This window comes from Scyliorhinus torazame, chromosome 11 (genome assembly GCF_047496885.1).
Source record: "Scyliorhinus torazame isolate Kashiwa2021f chromosome 11, sScyTor2.1, whole genome shotgun sequence".
In the NCBI taxonomy this organism is placed as follows: domain Eukaryota; kingdom Metazoa; phylum Chordata; class Chondrichthyes; order Carcharhiniformes; family Scyliorhinidae; genus Scyliorhinus; species Scyliorhinus torazame.
Genome location: NC_092717.1, coordinates 146,807,218 through 146,822,994, shown reverse-complemented (window position 1 = coordinate 146,822,994; position 15,777 = coordinate 146,807,218). Strand labels below are relative to the sequence as shown.

Genomic DNA, 15,777 nt, shown 5'->3' with positions numbered 1-15,777 from the left:
CAAGTAGTGTTGCCGGTAGGGTATAGAAAGGAGGTGTTGCGAGTTGCACATGAGGTACCAGTGGGAGATCATTTGAGAATAAGGAGAACTCAAGCTAAAATACAAAAACATTTTTATTGGCCTGGACTACATAAAGATGTAGTTAAATTTTGTCAATCATGTCACACATGTCAAGTGATAGGGAAACCTCAAGCAGTGATAAAACCAGCACCCTTAATACCCATTCCAGCATTTGAAGAACCTTTTACAAGGGTCCTAATTGATTGCGTAGGACTGCTTCCTAAAACGAAAAGTGGGAATCAATATCTTTTGACTATAATTGATGTGTCTACTAGGTTTCCAGAGACCATTCCAGTACGTAATATTACAGCTAAAAAGATTGTGGAGGAATTACTTAAATTCTTTACTAGATATGGACTACCCACAGAAATACAATCGGATCAAGGGTCAAATTTTACCTCGAGGTTATTCAAAGAAGTTATGGATAGTTTAGGAATAAAACAATTTAAATCAACTGTGTACCATCCAGAATCGCAGGGAGAGTTAGAAAGGTGGCATCAGACATTAAAGACATTGTTGAGGGCTTATTGTCACGATTATCCAGAGGATTGGGATAAAGGAATTCCATTCGTACTGTTCGCAATTAGGGATGCACCAAATGCGTCAACCAAATTCAGTCCTTTTGAACTAATTTTTGGTCATGAAGTAAGAGGACCACTTAAATTGATGAAGGAAAAATTGGTGAGTGAGAAATCAGAAATTACATTATTGGATTATGTGTCAAATTTTAGGAAATGATTAAATAGAGCAAGTGAATTTGCTAGACAACATTTAAAAGTTGCACAAAATGTGATGAAACGGGTAGTGGACAAGAAATCCAAAGTTCGTAGATTTTCCAGTGGAGATAAAGTTTTAGTATTGTTACCAGTGGTAGGTGAACCTTTAAAAGCAAAGTTTTGTGGACCTTATCAGATTGAAAGGAAATTAAGTGAGGTGAATTATGTGGTAAAAACGCCGGATAGAAGGAAAACTCACCGAGTGTGCCAAAGTGACGAACCAAATCCAGATGACTGTGAATTTGACATACCTCAAATTAAATTGGAAAACGAGGATGTTCTTAAAAATTGGGATAAATTGTTGAGTTACCTTCCAGAGGAAAAACGGACTGACCTGAAAGAGTTATTGATATCACATGGGCAAGTTTGTGGAGATAAATTGGGAAGTACTAAAATGGCTATACATGATGTAGATGTTCGAAATGCTGTTCCAATCAAACAACATTCATATAGACGTAACCCTTTAAAATTGGCACAGGCTAACAAAGAGATTGAGAGTATGCTTAAAAATGGCATAATTGAAGGGAGTTCCAGCCAATGGAGCTCACCCAGAGTGATGGTACCAAAACCAGACGGTACCCAAAGGTTGTGTGTGGACTGTAGAAAGGTTAATGCAGGTACAAGAACGGACTCTTATCCTATCCCACGTTTGGAGGATTGCATTGAGAAAGTGGGACAATCGGCTTTTATTTCCAAACTGGATTTACTTAAAGGTTACTGGCAGGAACCTTTATCCGAAAGGGAGAAGGAGATTTCAGCTATTGTGACTCCAGATGGTATATACCAATTCAAAGTTATGCCATTTGGCATGAAAAACGCCCCAGCCACATTTCAACGGTTAACTAACAAAGTTGTTTCAGAATTACCCTATTGTGCGGTACTGATGGATTTGCTGAAAAAACATCAAAAATTTCAGTGGACAGCGGACTTTCAACAGGCATTTGACGGCCTGAAAGCTGTGATAACCAATGCACATGTGTTGAAGAATTACAAGAGACTCTGTGATCAAATTGAACTAAAGTATCTGACTTTAAAGAGAAATGCTGAAGCAAAGAGAAATGGACGGATCGTGCAGAGACCTTCTTGTTCAATGAGACTGTCAATCGAGAAGGATTTCAGTTGGAGGTAGACAAACGCAAAAAAAGGACTATATTATTATACCTGTTTGCGTGTGTTGTTTTTTGAAACGAGAAAGTATATTTACTGTGTGCATTTGTTAAAGTAGAGTGAAAAGGTGAAAAATGAAACCATCTTGAAGTTGATGGTTTATTTTTTTTCTTGGGGGGAGGTGACATGTGAGAGTACCTTTAAGAAATGGGGGTTTAAGAAATGTACCTTTAAGAAATGGGTATTTATCAGGGATGTCAGAGTGTGGGTGGATCTGGGCTGTCTGTCAGCTTTTTACTTTCGTTTTAGGCTGTTTGCTGCAGGGTGTTTTTTAGTTTCGTTTTCAGTGTTGGAGCTGAAGCTAGACAGAGCAGGTGTACTGTTGATCTCTCTGCCATGAATAGACTATCTCTTGATCATTTGGTGAATTCAGAATTTATAAATGTTCTCAGTAGTGAATGTAAACTTTAAAAAAAAAATTTAGAGTACCCAATTCATTTTTTCCAATTAAGGGGCAATTTAGCGTGGCCAATCCACCTTGCCTGCACATCTTTTGGGTTGTGGGGGAGAAACCCACGCAAACACAGGGAGAATGTGCAAACTTCACACGGACAGTGACCCAGAGCCGGGATCAAACCTGAGGCCTCGGGGCCGTGAGGCAGCAGTGTGAACCCACTGCGCCACCGTGCTGCCCGTGAATGTAAACCTAATGTGCTTCTGTTAAAAGGTGTTTCTTTTGTCTTCTGGATGTCGTTTGGGAAGTTATTAAGGATTACTTAGTGTTGTATTCTTTGGGGGTTGTATTTGAATTGATGGTTGCAATGATGTTCACTGTATGTTTTAAAAAGGTTCACGTGAGTTCATGGAATAAACATTGTTTTGCTTTAAAAAATACTTTTCCATTTCTGCTGTACACCTGTAGAATGGGCCGTGTGCTCCCCATACCACAATCTATTAAAGGTTGTGGGTCAGGTGAACTCCATGATACACTTTGGGGTTCTCTAAACCCTGGCCCATAACAACAGGAAGAGGAACCTTGGCAGTACGTACATCTTGATCGTCTGCACTCTCCCCGCCAGGGAGGGTAGGAATGTGTAGGTTCTCCGTAGGTTCTTTTTTACTTCCTCCATCAGGCTGGTCAGGTTCCACTTGTGGATCTGTGTCCAGTCCCTGGCTATTTGGATCCCCAGGTGTTGGAATTTGTTCTGGGCCGTTTTAAATGGGAGCTCCTCCAGCTCTGCCCCTCCCCCATTTGGGTTCACTGGGAATGCCTCACTTTTGCCCAGGTTAAGTTTGTAGCCCGAGAAGGTTCCAGACACTTTCAGGATCTGCATGATTGCCTTCAGTCCTTCCTGCGGCTTCGAGAGTAAAACTCTGTGCTCTCTGTCTCCGCTCTGGATGCCCTTCCACCTTTTCGCAGGGCTATCGCGAACAAGAGTGGGGACAAGGGGCAGCCCTGTCTTGTGCCTCTTTGCAGCTGGAAGTATTCAGAGCTGGTGGTATTGGTTAGAACACTCACCTTAGGAGTCTCACCCAGGCGGTGAACCCTGCCCCTAGCCCAAACCGTTCCAGTACCTCGAGGAGGTACTTCCATTCGACCCTGTCGAAGGCCTTTTCTGCATCCAGGAAGATGATCACCTCTGGTGCTCTCTCCCCGGGGTGGGGGTCACTATTACATTCAGCAGCCATCTGATGTTTGCAGGGAATTGCCTACCCTTGACAAAGCCTGTTTGGTCCTTTGCGACCACCTCTGGTATGCAGCCTTCCAGCCTTTTGGCCAGGACCTTTGCGAGCATTTTTCCATCTACATTCAGCAATGAAATGGGTCTATATGATCTGCATTCCGTCGGGTCTTTATCCTGTCTGGGTATAAGTGAGCCCTTGCTTGCGAATCCGTGAACATGTCCTTTAGGTGTGGAGCCAGGCCTGGCACAAATTTTTTATAGAAGGCCGCCGGGAACCCTTTGGGTCCCAGTGCCTTGTGCTAAGAATTTTAACACCATCTCATTGAGGTTCCATTTTGCATTTGTGCACAGCACACCTGCTTTAAAATCTTACACTGCACACATGCAGAAAATGTACCTTGTAATCTCTCTCAATCTTCTGTAGAGGGCTATAGAGGCTGGCTTGTTCAGTATGCTCAAGGCTGAGATAGACAGATTTTTAATCTCTAAGGGAATCAAGGGTTTTGGGAATAAGGCAGGAAAGTGGAGTTGAGGATTATCGCATCAGATCCGTCATGATCTAATTGAATGTCAGAGCTGACCGAATGGCCTGCTTCTGCTTCTACATCTTGTGGCCTTATGGTCCATGGATGCGGCCTAGCCTGCTGAGAACTTCCAGCATTTTCTGTTTTTATTTCTGATTATCAACATTCACAGTGTTCTACTTTTTCTTCTAATCTCAGTTATTTGGAATTTAGGCTTGTCTTTCATAATTTTCCTTTAACAAATGCAGTTAACAAAGTGCAGAATATTTACTGCAGAAAATGTAATAATGTATTTCAACATTGAGTGTCCTCTTCCTACAGTAATCTGCCGTACCATTCCAGACAGCAAAACCTCTTCAATTTATTTTGAAAACACAAGGGATTTTGAACCAGCCAATTATGGCAATAAAACAATTGCTTTAACAAGTTGCATCTAACATATAATGGTGACATTTTGTTTCTGTTGAGCATCACTTCCTTTCTAAAGAGCATGTTTAAATCTCAGTAAATATTACAGACAGTTTTTGAGGCAACTGTCTTCCTCTAATCTAACAACCATGGGTGTGAGCAGCAGCACTATCTGTGCAGAACAGGATATGCAGGCCTCAGTAAGGTGTCTCAACTTGATGGAAGCTAGCAGTCACATAGCTCAGCTCTGCAAACACATTCAGTTGCCTGATCCTGAAAAGCTTTTAACAACAATTTTTGCAATATTTTGAGACTGCACTTCAGCTGAATAGTACAAATCACATAAATAAGGCTTTAGCATATAGAACATTGTAGTCATCTCACGCCACTGGGATATCCGTTGGTGGGTGTGCGCTGCTGGCAGATTGGAGAATCCCGCCGGCAGAGAATTCACCCCATATCAGCAGTGAGGTCTCCTTCAGGGACTTCCCTCTCAATGAATACTGATCGGTCGCCAGTGTGACGCAATTTACAACAGGTGTAAGTAAACAATAACCTGGCAACCTTACCTCCAAAGGGGTTTTAAGAGGTGAGCACTCAGGTCACCATTACCTTCCAGGTTGCCAGTCGCAGTGGGGGCAATGGATACGGCGTGGGGGACCGTATACTTATACTAATATACTTAAGCCCATGCCTCCACTCTATCCCCATAACCCAGTAACCCCACCTAACCTTTTGGACAGTAAGGGGCAATTTAACATGGCCAATCCACCTAGCCTGCACATCTTTGGACTGTGGGAGGAAACCGGAGCACCTGGAGGAAACCCACGCACATACTGGGACTCCGCATAGACAGTGACCCAGCGGGGAATCGAACCTGGAACCCTGGCGCTGTGAAGCCACAGTGCTAGTCACTTGTGCTACCTGTGCTACCGTAGTCAGCATTGCAATGCGTGAGTTTGCCACCAATTTACAATCCTTGGAAGCCTAGCCCCCAAGCATTGAACTCCAAGGTTCATACTCATGTCTACATAACAGAAAGGTGCCACAGATGTGGCCCCTAATGCAAGGCATTATTGTGAAGCCGCTCGTCAATCACCCTGTTCAAGGGATGACGAGGGACAGCATCCTCTTCCCCCATGAGGTTAGAATGCAGGTCCATTGAATGCGTTCAATTACCCTCACTCTACACCCTTGGGGATGCTATGCGACCTGCTGAGGCTCTTAAGGATTGACGCGCTTCATTCAGGTTGAGCTGAGAGGGGCTACTGAAGGGAAGAGGCTATTGTGTGACAGGGGAGGGAGTGAGGCTCAGTGGAAAGTCACAGAGGGGGATGCACATGGGTGGATGTCCCAGATGCTGACAGGGCTGTGGGTCAGGACTCCTCATCGCTCACTTTGATATTCTCTTCCTCTCAGTTTTTGATTCGAGACAATCATGGAGCTAGTTGAGCCAGAAAATCTTTTGATTGCAATTGAGGAGCAACAGCGTGTATTGCTGCGTGCCACCTGGATCAGTGCCCTGAGGAGGAGGGAGAGGCAGAGCCCACTGATCCTCTGGGAGCCAGATGGCGGAGCTTCGGAGGAGACACTATCAGCCAGAGGTATTCTAACATAGAATGTAGTGGCATGGGGCACCATTTGTGAACCGCAAAGGATACCACTCCCCCAATGTCCAGACCGCCTGTGACCACACAATGCACATTATGCAGGGATGTGCCTATTTCCCGGGGAACATTGGAGGATAATTACATCTTGGGACACTCGCAGATCCCAGCCGTTTTGGAGGGGGAGCAGTGGCTGGAGGGGTGGTTCCTCGGGGACAAAGGGAACCCACTCAGGAGGTGGCTGATGACACCAATGCAGTGACTCCAAACACACGCATGGACTCGCTATAACGAGGCTCATGTGTCAATGCGTGCGCTGATCAAGCAGCTGATTGGACTGCCCAAGTGCCTGGAATGGTCGGGGGGAGCCCTTCAATACAGCCCCAGAGAGTGTCCCGCGTCACAGTGGTCTGCTGCGCTCTGCACAACCTGGCACTGCAAATGGTTGAGGAGATGGACCAGGAGGACATGGAGGAGCGCTACTTCTCCTGGGATGAACAGGATGTTGAGGGGGACAGCGAGGTGGACACCTGTGAAGGTGAAGGCCCTCCTCATGTGATGGCCAGTGCCTGCATGGGTCACAGGGTTAGGGACACCCTCATTGACTCTCAATTCGGTGACGTCCAGGACTAGATTATGGTGCCCTCTCTCACTATTAGGTTGGACATTCACTCATTACTGACTGAGGTGCATGCAGGAGGTCATTGAGATGATGGCTCCATTGATGGACAGAGCACTAAAGCATTTGGCCAGACACTGCGGGAGATTGATGATGCTGGCTTGCATTGAGGACAGAGCGATGCTCCTCACATCCCCAGCGATGTGTCTGACTCCTGGCTGAAAGAGAGCTGAACGTGAGCTGCCAATGAACGGGCTTATCATGGGGCTCAGAGGCGCTGGATGACAAATCTCAGTTACTACTGCCTCTCTGAGGTAAAGGGTCCTGCTGTATTCAGCCCTTGGCATCCTCATCACTAAATAATACTGCCGGACATGAGAGAGACCTGCGTGTTGATGTGGTTTAACCTTCCATGAATGGGGGTTGGGGTGTGTGGTGGTGCTGGGGGGCCCATGCCAGCAGTGGAGCATCGTCAGTGTGAGAAGTGGGAGAGACATAGCACTGCAATTCTCACTCTACAGGGATCTAGCACTGAATGTGCATGGGGGGTTTTCAGAGTATGGCGCCGTGACATGTCAGCGTGGAGGATCTATATGGGTGAACAAGGTGATTTTTGATACAGGTGCATTATTAGAATGGTGATTTATCTCTCCTAGTGCCTAGGTACACTCAGGCCCACTAGGTGGCACTAGTTTCTTACTCTTCCTCACCAACCCCCCCCCCCCCCCCCCCCCCCAGTCTAGGTTTATCCCCAGGATCCTGATGTCAAGGCGGCACTCTGTTACCTGAGATGGTCTTGGCAGGTGTCTTGTGGGGGGCCTGGATCTTGAGGCCTACTTTTGTGCGACACGGATGTTGCAGTGCTACCCCCCGTGGTGTGTGGGGCTGGAGGTGGGATTGGGATGTCATAAGGGCTGGACACCCCAAGGTCTCCTGGGTGGAAGGCACCAGACTACGCTCCTGCCGATCCCAGGGGACCCTGTGCTCCTCCATGGAATAGAAGGCAGCTGGAGTGAGATCCAGGAGCCCCACCATCCTCTTGCACTGGCACTCATTGATTACCACCAGTGCCTGCAGCATGGAGCTCATGCCCTCAGCCATGGTGAGCATAAGCTGAACCATGGAACGGACATCCACTGCAATAGAGTCTACATCCTGCGCCAAGGTCCCCACTGCGGATGCCACCCTCGCAGTGCTGGCCTTGTTGTGTTGGAGTGATGGCACCATCTCCACAGACAGAAGGGATGGGACTCCTCCAATCAGCCTTACAGCCCGAGGAGGGATGCTGTCATCCCTTCCTGATGCTCGTGACTCTGCCTTTGTAGCTCCAGCAGCTCTGGGTCGACTGGACCAAGGGGCACGTCATCAACCAGGGGCTCAGCAGAATCTTGGTCTTCGGCATCCCTCCGAGTGTCGGACCCCTGGGAAGCCCCTGCCTCTGCCAGCTGTAGATCATCAGCTGTGTGGTGCCCACCAATGAGTGACCCAGAAGCCTGCCTACTACTTAATCCCAAGTATCTGCGCTGGTAGAGAGTGTGGGTGACATCTGTAATGTCTTCTCGATCTGGGCCTCTAGTCTCTGGTCTCCAGAGGGTGTGAGGATGGTCTGGCCTGGTCGCTTGACTGACCTGCAAGGGAAGCAGGATGACATCAGTGCATCACGGGGGGGGGGGGTGAATGATGGGAAAACATTAACTCATGTGAGACTTGCACCATGGTTACGTGTGTTGAAGGTTCTCATTTTTGTCTGCTGCCCTCACCTCACCCTCTGCCAACTTACGGTCCTGCTTCTCAAGGGGTCTCTCCACAAAGAGCATTAGGCATCTCAGTTCGGGCTTATGGGGCTGGTTTAGCACCGGGCTAAATCGCTGGCTTTGAAAGCAGACCAAGGCAGGTCAGCAGCACGGTTCAATTCCCGTACCAGCCTCCCCGAACAGGCGCCGGAATGTGGCGACTAGGGGCTTTTCACAGTAACTTCATTTGAAGCCTACTTGTGACAATAAGCGATTTTCATGACTCTGGCAGGCTGTGCCCACTCACACTGGTTGTGCTCGCATTTGTCTTGCAATGTGACAAATAGGGTGAGTGAAGGCGGAGGTCCTGCTGGGTCAGATGGTGATGTAGGCTGGCATGCATGGGACATGAGCGGGAGTGGGGTTGTGAGGAACAGATTATCTACAGGGTTACCATGGGGAGCTGGGGTAGTGGGTGCGCAGGGCCCATAACAAGGTTTGGGCATTTGCGAGGTGGCTGGGAGAGAGTTCACTCTGGAGGTGGGATGGGTGTGTGAAGGGGTGCAGTGGAAGACATTAGGAAGCAGACTTAACCTGGCTGCATCGGGAAAGTCATTCATCTTTATCTGGCACTGTTTCCCTGTCCTCTTATGGAGTGTGCTGGCACGCACTATCGCAGCCACTGCCTCCCAGGCGGAGGTGGCGACCTTGTTTGATGGACATCTGTATGATAATGGGTAGAGAATGTCAAGCCTTTGCTCCACACCATCCATGGATTTGGTGAGGGCTCCCTCCGTGAAATGTGGTGCTATCTTCCTGGCAGCCATCCCTCCAACTGGACTTGCAACAAGGTCTGGGGAGGCGTTTGAAAGGAGCGCCTCACTGATTAGAGATTACGTTTTCCCGGAGCAGAGCAAGTCACGTGAATGATGAGGAAAAAAAAACATTTTGTCAGAGGCTCAATATCCTCCGGGTTTTTTCTCACTGGAACCAACACTTTGAAAAAAAGATTTAAAGCACATTATAAAAATGATAGTATTTTATAAACTTATATTTTTGAGCCAAGCTCTCCATATTCCCTGCTGACAGAAGAATTAGTGAAGTCCTCCTTGCCCCACCATTCCCCACTCACAGATTGTAATCGACCCCACTCCGCCCAACACATACACATATATGTGCGCACATGCACCTCACTGTCCCCTCAACCCCACTCACTCACTCACCAGCCCCTCTTTCCCATGTAGGTGTTTGTATTTGTGTCTGCTTTGAAGTAGTGCTTCCACAGTGTAATCTTTGGGCTGGTGAAAGCTGGCTTTTTGGATCACTTCCAATGGGCTAGATGCTATCAGAAGTACAACTATTGTCGGCTAGTTCTACTGCTACAAAGCCACAATCTCTGCAACTATTTACGAGTTGGGGGTCAATGATCTCTGTTAGCTGTTGCCAAAGGACATGAATTCTATACAGTGTATTCTGAAGTTAAGCCTCACTCGTAATTGATCTTCTTGGTCGCAAGATGGTCATTGGACAGAACGGATTCATTTGTCTGTGGAGGCCTTTATTGCCTGGAGCAATTTTAATTTTAACGGCGTGTTTATCTGGTTTGGCAATACTGAGGTCCAGAAAATATAACTTGATGCGTTTCTGGAACAAAGTAAACATAGATAGAAGATCAGTTGCCTTCTAATTGAGTGTTGGAAATTCTGTGCTAATCTTTTAGAATTTTGAAGGATTTGTAATGCTTTTGGAACTTTTGACAACTATGCAAGTTTCTTCTGTCTCTTTTTGAGTTTAAGGCAGTGCCTTTAGTGGCCACAGCTTTAGCTACTTACAGGCTACTGCCCGACTGCAATGGTGGCACAGTTGAGCTCTTCCTGTTTTTCCGCAGTTTTTGTTCTAAGCTTCACCCACAAAGCAATCATTTCAGGGGGGGAAAATGGCTACAACTTCACAAGCGAAAACGACCAATGAAAAATGCTTTTGAATGGGTTTGTTTTAGCTGTTAGAAGCGGTTACTGGGTAGATTCCTTTTCCCAATCCAGTCTGCAGTATTTAGCTTCAACAGTATTGAATTCTCCTGTCTGTGGAGTTATACTTCAGATGAGACCACCTGCAGTCTGCTGTTGAATTTTTATCCATGCTTAAACTTGCAGCAGTTAGACTTCTACCATTGAAACTCTCCCAAATTTGAGCAATCGTTATAGGTCCCAATACCTGCTGCCTGGAGCGAGGTACAATCCCAGAAAAAAAGGCAGGGTGTGCTGTGTGTAGAATTCCTACAAAGTTGCAGAATCCTTACACACAGTGAGTTATGATAGTCATGCTATGTCTAGTATATTGCAAGTTTTAAAGCTATATTTTTAAAAGTAGGTACCAAAAGCTGCTTAAGGTGGCTGTACGTATCATGTGACTTGTAGGTATCCAGCTGCAGACAGTCCCGAGATTCAAGCAAATATCTGGTTAAAATATGGACAATCACAGCCCACTTGTGACGCACGGGACTTACAAGGTGGGAATGATAGTCTTCTCCATGGTTCTCATGGAGTACAAGCTCCCCTGCTGGAGGGCGGGGGGAACTCCATTCAGCTATGCATAGAAGCCAGTAAGGCACCGACCTTGAAGAGACCTGGTCGGAATCTAGCAGGAGTTGTATCTAATGTAACTGTAAAGAAAAAAACCCAGAGTTCTTTATTCTTACTTGGACTGCACACCCCGTGTCCTTATTAAAGTGAGATCCACATACATCATTGTTTAAAGGATGGACTAAAACCTACAGATGATTAAGTTTACAGACATGTGGGGCGGGATTCTCTGTCCCCACGCTGGGTCGGAGAATCGCCGGGGGCTGGCGTGAATCCCACCCCCGCCGTGTCCTGAAGTCTCCGCCACCAGAGATTCGGCGGGGGCGGGAATCGCGCCACGCCGGTTGGCGGCCCCGCCACCCCGCCCCCGCGATTCTGCGGCCCGGATGGGCCGAAGTCCCGCTGCTAGAATGCCTGTCCCACCGACGTGGATGAAACCACCTCACTTACCGGCGGGACAAGGCAGCGCGGGCGGGCTCCGGGGTCCTGGCGGGGGCCACCCAGAGGAAACCCACGCACACACGGGGAGGATGTGCAGACTCCGCACTGACAGTGACCCAAGCCGGAATCAAACCTGGGACCCTGGAGCTGTGAAGCAATTGTGCTATCCACAATGCTACCGTGCTGCCCGTGCTCCCGCTGTCACTGGCGGGGAGGGTACAGACCGTGGAAATGACGGTCCTCCCCAGATTTCTGTTTGTTTTCCAGTGCCTCCCCTTCTTTATCCCAAGGGCCTTTTTTAAATGGGTAAACAAGGTGATTTTGGGTTTTGTGTGGGCGGGTAAAACCCCGCGAGTGAAGAAAATGTTGCTGGAACGTAGTCGAGGGGAGGGTGGGCTGGCACTGCCGAACTTTAGCAACTATTACTGGGTGGCAAATAAAGCCATGATTAGGAAGTGGGTAGTGGGGGGTTCGGTGTAGGAATGGATAGAAGCGGCATTGTGTAAGGACACAAGTCTGGGGGCATTGATAACGGCACCTCTGCCTTTCTCGCCAGCCCGGTACTCCACAAGCCCGGTGGTGATGGCGCCCTGAGAGTCTACCGCCACGGGGGATACAGGACAGGGTAGTTTCTAGAACGGGGTGGGAGAGGGGAAAGTATCGGATATCTACAAAGAACTTATGGAGGCGGAGGTAACTCAGATAGAGGAGCTAAAGGGCAAACGAGAAGATGAGCTAGGGGGAGAGATAGAGGCAGGTCTGTGGGTGGATGCCTTGAGAAGAGTCAATACATCCTCATCATGTGCCAGGCTCTGCCTGATACAATTTAAGGTGGTTCACCGGGCACAAATTATGGTGGACCGGATGAGCAAGTGTTTTGGGGTAGAGGACAGGTGTGCGGGGGGGCCAGCAAATCATGTCCATATGTTTTGGGCATGCCCGAAGCTTAGGGGATTCTGGCAGGGTTTTGCAGCTGTCATGTCCACGGTACTAAAAACATGGGTGGTGCCGAGTCCAGAGATGGCGATTTTTGGAGCGTCGGAAGATCCGGGAGTCCAGAGGGCGAGAGAGGCTGACATCTTGGCCTTTGCCCCCCTGGTAGCCCGGTGACGGATATTGCTAGCATGGAGGGACTCGAAGCCCCCGAAATTGGAGACCTGGGTTAGCGACATGGCTGGGTTTCTCAGTCTTGAGAAAATCAAGTTCACTCTGAGAGGGTCAATGTTCGGGTTCGTCCGGAGGTGGCAGCCGTTTGTCAACTTTTTCGGGGAAAATTAACTATCAGCAGAGGCAAAAAATTTAAAGGGGGTGGGAGGTTGCAGGGGGGTTGGGGGGGGGGGGTAGTTAGGCTATTTTCTGTTTAGGGTAGGAGGGACTTGTTAGGGATGGAGGTGACTTATGCAATATGTTTATATTTGGATTTACATTGTTTACTGTTGTTGTTACTATTATAATTATAAAATTACAAATACCTTAATAAATAATCCTCATTATTTTTAAATCCACAATATCTGGAAATCATTGGGACAAATCACCTTGAGGTAAGAAAATATACTAACCTCACATATTAAAACACTTTGATCATGTCCAGCGAAAAAATACATAAACACTGCCCATGAAAGTCATTTCACTTTCACACCGTTTGTTTTCTATTGCTGAATGCAAAGGGGTTGATGTTTGCATTCTGCTCAGTCAATTATTCAAAATCATGCTGCCACTATGTTATGTTCTTCTTCAGTTCAATGTAAAGGTACCAACCATACACAAAGATTGGTGAAACAATAACATGGTTTTTTATTTGAAATCTATATATATATAGATTTACTAGTATAGTACATCTGGGGCGAGATTCTCCGACCCCCCACCGGGTCGGAGAATCACCGGGGGCTGGCGTGAATCCCGCCCCCGCCAGTTGCCGAATTCTCCGGCACCGGATATTCGGCGGGGGCGGGAATCACGCCGCGCCGGTTGGCGGCCCCCCCCCCGCGATTCTCCGGCCCGGGTGGGCCGAAGTCCCACTGCTGGAATGCCTGTCCCACCTGCGTGGATTGAACCACCTCTCTTACCGGCGGGACAAGGTGGCGCGAGCGGGCTCCGGGGTGCTGGGCCGGGGCGATCTGGCCCCGGGGGGTGCCCCCACGGTGGCCTGGCCTGTGATCGGGGCCCACCGATCCGCAGGTGGGCCTGTGTCGTGGGGGCACTCTTTTCCTTCCGCCTTCGCCATGGTCTCCACCATGGCGGAGGCGGAAGAGACTCCCTCCACAGCGCATGCACAGGGATGCCGTGAGCGGCTGCTAATGCTCCCGCGCATGCGCCGCCCGGAGATGTCATTTCCGCGCCAGCTGGCGGGGCAACAAAGGCCTTTTCCGCCAGCTGGCTGGGCGGGAATTAGTCCGGCGCGGGCCTAGCCCCTCAAGGTTGGGGCTCGGCCCCCCAAGATGGGAGGATTCCGCACCTTTGGGGCGGCGCGATGCCCGACTGATTTGCGCCGTTGTTGCCGCCGGTCGGCGGACATCACGCCGATACCGGAGAATTTCGCCCCTGATCTCTACCTTGCTGCTTGTAGACAGCCTGTAAGTCATTGAGTAATACATCAATCCTGTGTCAATGTGGTAGTGATTGACAGTAGTTTAAGATATTCACCCTTAAAGCTACATGCACATAATTTCACAATAGTAATCTGAAATCGAAAACAGAAAACACTGGAAATACTCAGCAGGTATATGGCAGCTCTCTCACTACTGCTGGGTTCAGGGGATGCATGGAAGGTAACAGGGAAGTTTACATACATGGAATAGCAAATTTGTTTGAATTAACAATAAGCTCTGTCTATTTGATTAATACATTTTTAAACATGCATTTGTGAACAGGGATAGCTGCATTGTGATTCATTCTGAAAGCTCAGCCAAAGCATCTAATCCTCAAAGTTATTTCTTTTTTGTTGATGCTTATACTTTCAAATAATTCAATGTTATTTAGTGGCAGAACTGAAATGGTTTGTTCCACTGCAAAAATGTTGGCTTTATGCATAAATCAATAGGCAGAACAAACAGTTTAAAAAAAAAACTAACTTCACAACCAGCATTCAAAACCACTATACAATTGAAAAACGCTTTACATAAGCCAATAAAGCAAAACATGAAACCTTGCCTCTTTAGTTCGCATCTGCAAAATTATGAAGACATTAATATTAAATAAGAAAGAAATACAAATACAGTGCCTTTTGTGACCGTAGGATGTCGCAAAGTGTTTCACAGCCAATGGAGTTGATACCTTTAAAGTATCATCATCGAGATAATATATAGACATGTGGCAGCCAACCTGTGCTGAGCAAGACCCCACCAATAACAATGAGGTCAATGACCAGAGACTCTGTTATTAGTGATGCTGGTTGCGAGATCAATATTGGCTAGGATATCATAACTATTCTGCTCTTTTTCACACAGCACCATTTTATGTCAAGCTGAGGAGACAAATGGGGTCTCATTTAACATCTTGTCCAAAAGCCAGCAACTCTCGTGGCACCACCCAGTATTGCACTGATGTGAGTGTAGGTTATAGGCTCAAATTTCTGGAGTGGGGCTTGAATCGCAGATCTTTTCACTTAGAAGCAAAGGCATGAACACCTTTCCAAGAATGACACTTACTAATAGATCTGTTGCAAATATATCTAAATGAGAAGAATCACAGAATTGTTACAGTGCTTAAGGGAGGCTCTTTGGTCCATCATGCCTAAACTGGCTCGCCAAACAAACAATTTGCTTAGTGCCATGATAAGCAAAATAGATATTTTATTCATCGAATATGCTTGTGTAATGAAAAAATATCTCAATGTTGTTTGCATAATTTAACAAGGGAAATTGCCATGAAATCCGTAACTAGTGTTCTCTGGCTGGAACATGTAAACCAAAAGGACATTTGTTCTGCATTTTGTTGACTACACATTTAATCAGTATATCCTATCATCATTATTATTACAACCTTAATGAATTAAAATACCAAATTAATATTCAGTCCACTGAAAATCTAAAATCCATTTAAATCCCCAGTGAAACCCCATCTCCAGTGGGCTGAATCTTACCACAAAACGGCAACGCGTCAGTTCCGCTGAGGAAACTGGACCGTCAGCGGGATTTCCCACACAATCTTTCACCACTTTAAGAAAAGTTCTTCTCCCCACGAGAATGATGGTGCACTCAGGACACCCTCCCACTTATTCATTCACCATGGGGAAA

At 47.2% G+C, this 15,777-nt stretch overlaps 1 protein-coding gene and 1 long non-coding RNA gene across 8 annotated transcripts in view; one reads left to right on the top strand and one right to left on the bottom strand.

Annotated features, from left to right (window-relative positions):
* LOC140385571 (uncharacterized) overlaps positions 1 to 2,835 on the top strand; it is a 28,248-nt gene extending 25,413 nt beyond the window's left edge. For 4 of the 5 annotated variants that reach the window (XR_011933404.1, XR_011933403.1, XR_011933405.1 and 1 more), the window contains one exon: positions 1,315 to 2,835. This is a non-coding gene — a long non-coding RNA (uncharacterized lncRNA). The remainder of the gene's footprint in view (positions 1 to 1,314) is intronic. The other variant, XR_011933406.1, reaches the window with a different exon arrangement.
* The window catches only part of adcy8 (adenylate cyclase 8 (brain)), a 150,710-nt gene that overhangs the window by 95,482 nt on the left and 39,451 nt on the right, over positions 1 to 15,777 (bottom strand). The window lies entirely within an intron of this gene.